Raw genomic sequence first — 12,680 nt, 5'->3', positions numbered from 1 at the left:
CATGAATATAGTGCCAAAAGCCTAATTCCATGCTCAATTTAGTGAGAAAATCATTCAAATGCCTGTCACCAAGAACACTCTTAAAGATATATAAATGTTACATTAGACTACTATTAGAGTATGCCTACAACATTTGGGATCCTTATTTCATAAAGGATATTGGTATGCTTGAAAGGGTTCAAAGAAAAGCCACGAAAATGATCAGGTCATTCAGGAAGAAACCTTATAATGAGCGTCTGAAAGCACTTGATTACTGATTTAGGAAGTAGGAGATTACAAGGAAATCTCATTGAAACCTATAAAATCCTCACTGGCCACTATAATGTTCCAGGAATTGAGAAGCTCTTTATTTTAAGTGAAAATACACATTTGAGGGGTAGTTCTTTAAAACTTAAGACCACTCAACATACCACAAATTCCCTAAAGAACTTTCTACCAAACCGAGTAGTCGCAGACTGGAATAGGCTTCCGGAAAGTGTGATCAGTGCACCATCTGTGAACACCTTTAAAAACAGATTGGATAAGTTTCTCCAAATCTCATAATACACGCGCATCAGCTTATTAAAAGCTGCCAGTGTGTTAAGTAAATAATAATAATAATATTATCAATAGATCTTTATGTCAACAGCCTCGAACGGTGGAATCGGCACATGCTATGCATGCATACCGTCATATGGCCACGCATGAGATCTTGCGGGAGAGGCCAGTCGACATAGGCACGGTGAACAAAGTATTCTGCTCGGAATGGCTGTCCGGCAGACAAATCATATTTGGGACCAAGTGCAATAAATTGCTTACATATGATGTACGAAATCGTTCCCTTGACGCCATTTCCGACGCTCCCTTCTCGCACGCCTTGAAAAATGAAAAAAAAAATGAAAATATCAGCTGAATACATCGCCAAAGCAATATACGAAGGTTGGATTTCCCGTTTCGGTTGCCCTGCTACAATAACAACGGATCAAGGACGCCAATTCGAAAGCAGAGTATTTGCATCTCTTTCTCGCTTACTCGGAATCGTAAAAACGCGTACAACTTCATACTACGCACAATGTAACGGTATCATCGAACGATGGACCGTGTCCTTAAGGCCGCATTAAAGGCAAGACTACAGACCGCAAGAAGCTGGATCAACGAGCTACTAACCGTCCTACTCGGATAACGCGCCGCAATGCGAAGTGACACCGGCGTACGTGCCGCCCAACTTACCTACGGATGCAATATACGCTTTACCCGGTGATTTCTTATCAACGACCCGCGATGACGTCATTATGGACTCTGCCTGCATCGATCAGCTACGTGACGCAATACGTAACTTGCAACCAATGCCAAGCCAACCACACAGCAACACAAAACCCATATTCGTACACCACGACCTGCAAACATATGAATACGTATACGTACGCATAGACGCCGTAAAGAAGCCATTACAAGCTGCAGTTACCAAACCGCGAAATGAATATATCCATTGACAGACCAGACCTGCCTACACTATCGCCGAGCAAGATGTGTCTACTGATACAACCTGCAATAAGGAAATCACATCAAGTGCGAGCGAACTACATGAACCATCAAATAGCCTGAAACATCAAAACGACAACAGCCTGAACCAACAAGACATTGGGAACAACTCAATACCTACAAGAACAACTCGCAGAGGCCGCGTTACCCCTTATACAGTCACCTGCGGCGCGGTTTGTGGCGCGCAAAGCGGCGAGCGGCAAAAACAAATTGAGCAAATTGTATGAAGTATGCCACAGCTATCGGCGACGCGCATTGCGGTGCGACCTGCGGCGCGGTGGCTAGCCACGCGGCGGCGGCGGTCTGCGCGGCGTGCGAGTGAAACAAATGCACTCGGGAGTATCGAGGCGGCCACATCTCAGAGCGGCGCGCGCAGCGGTAGTGGTGGACGCATTTAGCATCGCGCGACCAAAACAAATAATTTTGTTTTTATCGCGCATTGAGCTCATATAAAATAATGGATACAGAACAATTTATTAGTGAAATACTGAGTAGACTAGCAATATAGATGTCAAAACATCCACATCATAAATATAGGCATGTTATAAAAAAATTGCGGGACATGAATGAATATAGGTCTAAAGAAAAAAGTATTTAATATCTGTATACTGTCCTGTGTTACATACGGATGTGACACTTGGCCCCTTACACAGGTACACAGGAAAAAACTGACAGCATTCCAATATGCAGTTGAAAGAAGTATGCTCGGCATCAAGAGGAAAGATAAAATTCGAAACACCGACATACTGATCAGAATAGACCAACAAAAATGGAGATGGACAGGACATTTGATGCGTTCTTCTTCTTCAAAGAACAAATGGAGCAACATTGTCACACACTGGTATCCATGAAACGGCAAAAGAAGTAGAGGACGTCAATACAGATGATGGGAAGACGAACTAAAACTGACAGCAGGTCCAAACTGGAGGAGAGTCACCTTGGACAGAACACAGTGGAAAGAATTGGAGGAGGCCTTTGCCGAAAGGCACACTGTAATTAGGGATATTTTATAATTTTAATTTATATATACTAACTTTAAAACTTACAGTAATAAAGGCTATTTTATTTTATTGAAGTGAAACTTCTTTATCGGGGTTGGAAAAAAATTTTGTGTAACATTTTTTCGTTACGCGTCACATTTTTCGGTTACGCGTCACATGTTTCGGTTACGCGTCACATTTGACCGTTACGCGCGTCTTTTTCTCGTCCCTACCACGGTTGATTCTAAACCATTAATAAGAAAAATGTATAATAACGATAACAATGATAGTAATAATTCTATTACAATTAATGAAATTTTGTAATAATCTTAGTAGTAATAAGGTAAAATGAAATAATTGTATTATTTGTATTCAAGTCTGTGATATTAAAAGCCTTTTGTTAAACTTTATCTAATTTAACTTTATTTAACCAATTTCTGTAAAGTTAGTTGCATATAGATGATTTTTCGAAAAATAAGGTCATAAAGAAGTTTTACTTCTAACGTGTGTACACTAGTACACGCACATTTTTATTTATTTTATCTACCAACATGTTCCTCCGTTAATTTCTGCTGGCCTCGGAGTTCTCCAAATGATTTATCGGCAGCATACAGTAGTTCAATGTATTCCCATTTAATGAGTTTCTGTTTTTGGTCTTCGGGGTCAATATAAAAGTCTTTGGTAAGAAGGTTATTCCTCAGTCCTTTTAATGTGGTGTACATCATAAATGGGAATCATTTTTCTTTTGTTCACTTCAAAGAAGTTGATATTGGTCTCCTTTTCTGAGATAATTTACTCTTGTAGCGGCCACAAGCTTATTAATGGCACTCACATTTACTGTGCTCTGGTCTGGTTTGCACTTTTTTGATAACTTCCTGTATTATTCCTTTCAATTCATTTTTGTTCAGGTTAATGAAATAATAGGCGACCGGTTGTTTGTACATTTAATGCCCTTTACCATGATAACCAATGCATGGCTCGCAAATACTTGTTTCCTTACGCAAATCCTTTTAATTTGTCGGTTGCTGCAGCGTAATGCACTTGCAGCGAAAAGATTAGCGTGCACAGTTTATCTTCGCGAGGCAAATCGTGCACAACTTTTTTCAATTTTTCATAAACGACTATTGATGCCCGGATTTTATTTATTTCAGAAATTTTTCTTTTTATTTGGCTGATGGCAATGTAAAATATTTTGCCATCAAGGCATAAGGGTCTACTCCTCCCTCAAAGGCCGGCAACGCACCCAATAAAAATTGGTGTCTATGGGCTGCGTAGACTGGCCTTTTTGGTCGTCCCGCAAGCTCTTTTGCCCCCCTATTTTATAAAAAAAAAACACTTGGGACTCCTCTTATACAAAGACAATACTTTTTCTTCCAAACGAAAACGACGACCTTTTTGTTTCTTCACCGTTTGCATCTGCACGGCGGTAAACAATTGGGCTTGTGACGTCATACCTTTAACTACTTTTTGAAAAGTAGTGTTGGCTTTTGCAAGTCGCGCCTTAAATGAATGACCACTTTTTCGCAGCCTGTAGATTTCTCTTAAGTTACAAATTTGTTTTTGGTAAGTCTTGTACCTATTTACTTTGGACGGCGCCGTACTTTCCAAAGCTGTAACAAAAAAATATAATTAAATACTAGCAGACCGGCCAAGCGTTGCTGTGGCATAGTAGAAAACTATTCAAGGGAAACGTTAGAAGAACACCAGTCATGGGGACCACCATGCTTTATTGGTGGTTATGCCATTAAATTGTAGCTTATGTGAAACGTTGGTACTTTCAACACAGCGCCATCTGTTAGAATTGTGACTGTCAAATAATAAACAAATAATTTGCAATAAAATAATATTGCAGGTATAAATTGAGATGTAAGCTATCCTATCTTTTAAGTTGGATCAAACTACACACGGTGTGCAAATTTGATTGATATCGGTTCGGTAGTTAAGAGTCCATCGCGGACAAATAACGTGACACGTAATTTATATATATTAAGATAATCAGCCAATTGCAAGTCAAACTCGCGCACTAATGGTTCTGTATCTATAAAAACAGCAAAAAAAAACATGTCTATTGTATGCAGCCCCCTTAAATATTTAAGGGTTATAAAGGCTCTTCACTGGTATTCTCCCATTCTCTATGCCGAGGGGGCCGATGGCTGACCATGCGTCACACTCGTGAACGGGTGCTACTTGTGGTGACTGGTCGTACTTGAATTCGTGTATGCGGTGATGTTAATTATTTCGACTATGTGTTTTAGTGTTGTTCCCACGAAAACATAAGTGCGTGCTCCTATTTCACCATGCCTCCTGCTGATAGAGGACAACTCTTTGTTTTTAATTTATGTTATTATTATTAATTACTTAAGATGTCATGTGGAACATGGTTTAATGGTTGCAGCTCCTTACAAACGTTGTGTAAAAAAAAAAAACATGGCGATTAAAAAGAGTGGCGGAGAGTTTATTGCCAGTTCTTCTCTTCCGTTCTACGCCCTTGATTTGAGAACTGCCACTAAATGTAAAATTAGAAGCATTTATATGTATTTCTTTACTGACAAGTCATAAGTGTACAATGTGTTACCCATATGATTAAATGATTTTTTGAATTTCTTTTCGCAAGTTACAACTAGCTGGAAGGCATATAGCCAGAATACTCTGTGATTAACTTAACTCATTATTCCCCAATCGCACTCAACTGTTCTAACTATAAAGACTAAGATATGATATCACGAACCTTTTGAAGATCTTTTCTTGCAATAACCAGCATTATAGCAGCATATTCTGAATGCCTTTTTGATGGTCTTTTCTTGGTTTGCTTAACATTCTGTTGAGTGGTTACTGCAGAAGTAGATACTCAGCTACAGGCAACTGAAATGATGTCAGATACCGGAATTAATTATTTTAATAAAAATTTGTTTATGCAACATAACCCTTGCAGCGCTTCATGTGTTAAAACCAAATCATACATAAAACCAATTTTCTTAAACAAAACCCTAAGAGGAAATGATTCGCTCAATACATTTGAAAGCATGTAAATATAGGTAGGTATACGTTCGAAAGTGTTATAATATTATATTCAGAACAACCTGAAATTAATAAAGAAGAACCAATGTAAATACAGGAACTATTAAATTAATTGTTATTGAAATAACTAAAATCCATTGACGATCAGTGAAGAAATCCAGTAACATACACACAATAAAGAAATTCGGGCAAATTATAAATTTATTTTTTTATAGTGCCTTAAAAACTAAATTATTTTAATTACCTGCATCTAATTGGGTGTTCAGTTCCATTTCCTGACTGACCATTTCACTAGGGTAAGAAAGTTTTCCATGAAAGCCTGAAAAAAGTTAAACAATGTACCAATAAAATCTTTATAAGACTGAGTGGCACCTAAAATGACAGAATGGTTTAATATTACCTATTACTCTTAGTCTAGTCTTTGACCAGTACACATCAGACCATAATGACCTACAGAGGTGAGATGTGGACACTTACAGTTGGACTGGTCCACAAACTGAAGGTCACAATAGTTAACCTTTTCATGAAGGAATAAGACAATGAAAATTCAATTGCTATTGATGATATACTGGTTTCTCAACCATACAAGGGTTAATATTACAATTACCTACCATTCAAATGAAGAGATGGAATGGCTAAAGCATTTAATATGTTATTATGATTACGATCTCTGTCAGTGAAATGAACATCAAACTTTTTTCTTTTTGTAAATCTCTTCTTTAGTCAATCCAAAATAACCAGTAAGATCAACCCAAGCATTCAATTGCCGACTGAATCTTTTAGGGTTTGGAAATGAATGAAGGCTGACATCTGAAAAATAAGATAAAATATGCACATGCATACATAACTTTATCAACATATTAACATTAATATGTTGATAAAGTTCTTAGATTCAAGATTAAATCATGATAATGTTTCACAGTGGATTTGTGTACTGAAATAAATAAAATTAAATTGCTGCTGTTGCTGAGATGGATAAGACTATGCAATTTTGTCATTTAAATAATCTGTAATATGTTCTGTTATGTTAATATGTATATAAACAATACATACATAAACATAAGTTCTCATGCCTGTAATCCCTTACGGGATAGGCAGGGGTGCATTGCTTTATTACAAAGAGTTTGCTTTAGATGTATTTCTGATCTTAAATTTATTTCCAGGTAGGTATTTTCGTTACTTTGTCAGTAAATTTATTATATAAGCGTATATAGTGCCCTATAAATTAAGCGCTTGTTTAGGCAAGGAAAGGGTTATTTATAGTTAGATATTAGAAAGATAGGTTATTTTTGTTTCTGGAATAGATTATGTGATTTGTGAAACAGGTATCCATAGAAGAACTCTTCAGTATAGTCCGAAGTTTTTGCACATTAAAATGAGAGGCATTAGATCTAGCAGTTGACTGTTGACTATAATAATCTGAATAGTAGACATGCCTTTAAGGCTGTCTTAAGAGCTTATTACACTACGCGATATTCAGACAGTCTTAGTAAGACTGTCTTAAAATCTAATTAGTCAAGCTCGCTATTACACTGGACTGAATATCGCAAGCTAACTCATTTTACTCATTTGCAAAGCGTACGTAGTCGGTGACGGTTGTCTCGCGATGGGAAAACTTTCAAAGCACCAGAAAATCGCCACAGCTCTTGCCGCGTCTATTAATTTAAATACAAAAAAAGGGTGCGTGTACTTATGTACACGCGTAAGAAGTTATACTTCTTTGGCATTATTAAAAATAGTTTTTGATTGCATACAAATAATTAATTACAATTAAATAATCAAAGACTGGAAAAGGAGTCATTATAGTCAATAAAGTTCAGAAAAATTAAATAAATAAATATTTATTATTATTCTCTTACATTAAGTCTAACATAAATTCTATTATTATTCGAATGTTGTTTTTAAATTATGTCCAATGCCGTAGCATCTTCCGTGGGCAACTTCATTCTGTTAATTTTGTGTCACGGTGTGCGCGCATCGTAAAATTGCATTCTCATCAATTTTTCATAACGCGCCTAAAGAAGTATAACTTCAAAAATAAAAGAAAAATATGGGTGAAAGAGTATTTACTTTTGCGAGAAAAATTATCAAATATGCAAATACTGAGTGTTTTGGAACCATGTGACTTAAGAAACTACCTTAGAGTAGGAGTTGCCGAGTTTGAATGTCTATTATTATTATTATTATTATTATTTACTTAACACACTGGCAGCTTTTAATAAGCTGATGCGTGTGTATTAAGGGATTTGGAGAAACTTATCCAGTCTATTTTTAAAAGTGTTTACAGATGGTGCACTGATCACACTTTCCGGAAGCCTATTCCAGTCGGCTACTACACGGTTTGGGAGAAAGTTCTTTAGGGAATTTGTGTTGTGTTGAGTGGTCATAAGTTTTAAAGAACTACCCCTCAAATGTGTATTTTCACTTAAAATAAAGAGCTTCTCAATTCCTGGAACATTATAGTGGCCAGTGAGGATTTTATAGGTTTCAATGAGATTTCCTCGTAATCTCCTACTTCCTAAATCAGTAAGGTCAAGTGCTTTCAGACGCTCATTATAAGATTTCTTCCTGAATGACCTTATCATTTTCGTGGCTTTTCTTTGAACCCTTTCAAGCATACTAATATCCTTTATGAAATAAGGATCCCAAATGCTGTAGGCATACTCTAATATTGGTCTAATGTAACATTTATATATCTTTAAGAGTGTTCTTGGTGACAGGCATTTGAATGATTTTCTCACTAAATAGAGCATGGAATTAGCCTTTTTCACTATATTCATGATGTGACATTCCCACTTCAAATCATAACTGATGGTAACACCCAAGTCTTTTTGCGTGACTACTGGCATTAACTGCTGTTGACCTAGGCTATAAGTAATGTGCGGATTTTTCTTTCCTATGTGCAATATTGTGCACTTATTAACATTTAGTGACAGCAGCCACTGCTTGGTCCAATCAAAAATATCATCTAAACCACCCTGTATTGCTTGAGATTGGGAGAGTGGATTTCCAAAAAATTTTATGTCGTCGGCAAAGATCGAATGTGAAATCTGTAGTGAGTTCTTCAGATCGGTCATGTAAAGAATAAAATGTAAAGGGCCAAGTACTGATCCTTGAGGAACGCCACTTAGTACTTGTCGAGGCAAGGACAGTACATCTCCAATGCGAACTCGAAAACATCTTTCCGTAAGGTAATTCGTAATCCAGGCTAGTATTTTTCCTCGGATCCCTAAATGCTCTAACTTGCATAAAAGTCGGCGAACTGGGACACGGTCAAAAGCTTTTTCAAAATCTAGGTAGATTATATCTATAGGATCACCCCGGTCGAAACTTCTTACCCATTGATTCAGGCACATGAGAAGGTTAGTTGCGACAGATCGTCCTGGTACAAATCCATGCTGTTCGCAGGGTATAATATTTTCATCGAAAAGGAATTTCCTTAATTTCTCAGCTATAATCTTCTCCATACATTTGGATAATATACACGTAAGACTTATAGGTCGATAGTTGGAGGCTGATAATTTGTCACCATTCTTAAATATTGGAACAACAACAGCAGATTTCCAATCAGACGGTACAAGGCCTGTGTTTAGCGAAGCATTCATAATTTTGGCTATGTTATCTGCTAGTGATTTGCCACATTTTTTTAATAGTATGGATGGAATGCCGTCTGGTCCTGACGCTGTTGTGTCATCAAATGTATCTAGGGATTTTAAAACCATTTCACTCGAAATCGAGAAAGCATCAAAGGAAGCTTCAGTCCTGGAAAGTTTGATGTTCGGTATTGGTCCATCAGGTTCTGGGGAGTAATTTAACTCAAAGTTATCAGCAAACATTTCTGCTATCATTGATGGCTCAACAACAAGTTCATCTACCTCATTTTTTAAAACCGATGGAATTCCTGTTTTAGAGCTGAATTGTTTTCTAATGTATGCATAAAAAGATTTTGAAGAGGTATCAATGACCTTTGATTCAAATTCACTTCGTCGTTTTCTTGTAAGTTTAATTATCAAATTATTTATATATCTGTATCTTTTGTATATGCTATCAGTCCTGGCTATTCTGTATAAACGCCATAGTTCTTTTTTCTTCTTAGTTAGATGTAATATTTCGTGATTTATCCACGGCTTTTGTAGGTTTTTATTCTTGCTTTTAGTTTTAAGAGGTATAGATTTTTTGATTGCGTGTTGGATTTGATCTTTAAAGTTGATCCACAGATCATCTGATGAGCACCCTTGAATAATCAATGAATCAAGTTGGTTATTTAAACTAATATAATCAGCTTTATAGAAATCATATTGGGTCTCTTTTTTAGACTTAACTTCAGTACCAATAATTTGTAGAGAGACCGTGAGTACCAAATGGTCACTTCTTCCAACTGGAGGATAATAACGTACCTCACTTATAAGAGTATCGTCATTGCAAAGTACAAGGTCTAACGTTGACTCCTCGTCGTTTCTTTTTCTTGTGATTTGGTTTACGAATTGATTTAAATTGCTGTTAGAGAACATATTAAAGAAAGATTCACTTACTTTGTCTAGTTTTTTTACTTGGTTAAGAGGCCATTTTATGTGTGGTAAATTGAAATCACCTATTATAAGTACCGTGTTCTCAAAGGACGCTTTATCGATTGTATCGAAAAGGACTTGGTCGGATTCTTGCATAGTGCAGGATGGAGGGCGGTACACACAAGCTAACAGAATTTTTATTCCTTTATATTCGACATCTAGCCATAGAGCCTCAACACGTGGATCGTGGTAATTTTTATTTACTTTGGTATAAATCTTTATGTTATTCATTTCATATGCGGCATATATCAGAACTCCGCCTCCGGGTCTATTCGCTCTGTCTAGTCTATATAGGGTATAATGAGGTATATTAATTAGACTATCAGTCAATTTACTGTGTAAATGAGTTTCAGTTATCATTATCAAAGCAGGTTTGTGCGTTTGAACTTCAATAAGAAAAAGATCGAATTTTGCCGTTATGGATGCTAAGTTAGTGTATAAAATATTAAGTTCGGTTATATGAGGTGAAGCTAGTTTTTTGTAATTGTTGTAATTTTTGGTATGTTGTTAACATATTTTATAGTGAGATCTTTCTCGCCCTTTTCGATCCTTAGGGCAAGTTCGTCTCGCAGACTTTTCAGCTGATCTCTTTGGTACGGGGTCATATCTGAATAAACTCTAACGGGTTTACCAATTTTACTCTTGTTTTTTAAAATATCGGTAGCGACGCGTTTATTCTCGAAAACGACGTGGCTGTGAGGGGTTAACGACTGCCGGTTTACCTAAGCGAAACACATGCACTATCTTGGGGTCAGGGATTGGTATTGGATTGAAGGCGTCAGCTATCTTGGCTTTGTCGTAAACCTTTCTTTCCTCTGAAGAACATGATTTTAGTTCCGGTATACCAAACACAATAACATTGCAACTGCGCTTCTTTCTCTCCTCTATTTCATTTATAACAGTATCCAAGTTGACAATGGACGGTTGAGTGGTCTTCAGAACCTCGACCTCTTGTTGGAGCTCAGTAACCAATCTACGCAACTCTGGAACTTGTCTTAAACCGGTCTCACAGTCATTACAAAGATACGATAGTTTGTGCGTCTGAAGTCCAAAGACACGCAGTTCGGTCGCAGAAAGACCGTTGCATTTGTTACAAATGAGTCGGCAACACCCTTTGCAAGTTACTTTGACATTTTTCTCGTCCATTTTAGCAAGACACTTAAAACATTGAGACATGTTGGAACTTTTTAATCTCAATATATTTATTTTTTTATTTTCTTTGTTTTTTGCGGGTAGGTCTTTTACAGCACTTTTAAATTACTAAGTTTTAGAGTTGTTATACAACAAATAGCTATGTTTCCAATAGTTCTAGCACAAGTTAAAAGTTTTCTCCAAATCACATACACTTTTCACTACAATCGCGCGTATACAACCATATAATTAAATTAAAAACACAGGAGCTGCGTAATACGATGTTGACAGGTTGACGACGCGGCAAAAACTCTTATTGAAATTAGTTACTCCATACATTCAAAAAGAAGATACGGTTCTTAGACAAAGTGTCAGTGCTAAACAAAGATTGGTAGTTGCTTTAAGATTCCTGGCAACGGGCAACTCCTATCAAGACCTAAGGTCATCAATAAATCAATTATTAATAAATCAATCAATAATTCAGCCATAAATATGGCATGTCTCGGTACAAATTGATAATATTGAAAAGTACTTTTTTTTCTTGCGAACACGCCATGGTGCACGCGGCCATAGAAAACAAACATGTACGAACGTCTTTGCTCTGCGGCTGCCACGCGCTGACTGAACGGTTAAGCGTGCTAACTGCTAAGTCTTATTACACTACGCGATATTCAGCAAGTAAGCAAGTAAGCACCGCCGAACCCATTCGGTCAGTCTAATTAGACAGGCTAACTTGCTAACTCTTATTACATTATGCTAAATCTTAGTAAGACTGTCTGAATATCGCGTAGTGTAATAAGCTCTTTACCTATGTCTGCATGCTGCATGTATATATGGATATCCACTTTCCGCGGTATTTCTATCGCTAAGTTTACACTTATATACTTTCTATTATAGTAAATGCATCACTTACCACTAGGCGCACAACCAAACACACACTGTTTAGGCATTGTGATTTGTGACCGAAATCACAAAAACACTACGAATTACGAAATGGCGTCCTTTCGCAAAGTCTTAAATAATAAATTAGTAGAAGACTGATTCGTGCACGGTGCAGTGTGACCGTTTTATAGCGATCTACCAAAATTACAAGGTGCCAGTACTTAATAATACCAAAAAACATGAATTATCAGTTACTTTTTAATTTTACCAATTACACACCTTCATTATATAGACATATTAAAATAATAATAAATATTTACAATAAGTTTTATTACAAATACTAAGTCAGTATTTGCTGCACTGAGCTAACTGAGCAGATTTAGTGCGTTTGCAGGAAAAGCCCTTTACGTTTTCCGAATCATAAAACATTTTGCTGAATAAATCGCTGAGATGATCCATGGCCCGAGAACGCTGCATAAAATATAAGCTCTGCTTTTCGTACTTCTTCAGATATGGGTTCTTTTCTTTGAAGTAATTTATCATCGTTCTGAAAATAAACAGGATTTGATTAATTTTCGTA

The 12,680-nt window shown here is 36.7% G+C and overlaps 1 long non-coding RNA gene across 1 annotated transcript; it reads right to left on the bottom strand.

The window, feature by feature from the left end:
* Positions 1–5,230: 5,230 nt before the first annotated feature.
* Positions 5,231–12,173, bottom strand: LOC125061868. The gene is made up of 4 exons (XR_007119095.1): positions 12,132–12,173; positions 6,131–6,329; positions 5,764–5,838; positions 5,231–5,363 (listed from the first exon to the last, which is right to left on the bottom strand). It is a non-coding gene; the product is annotated as an uncharacterized LOC125061868 (long non-coding RNA).
* Positions 12,174–12,680: the final 507 nt, after the last annotated feature.

Source organism: Pieris napi, chromosome 24 (genome assembly GCF_905475465.1).
Source record: "Pieris napi chromosome 24, ilPieNapi1.2, whole genome shotgun sequence".
NCBI classification, from domain to species: Eukaryota; Metazoa; Arthropoda; class Insecta; order Lepidoptera; family Pieridae; genus Pieris; species Pieris napi.
This window is presented reverse-complemented; position numbering and strand designations above follow the sequence as displayed.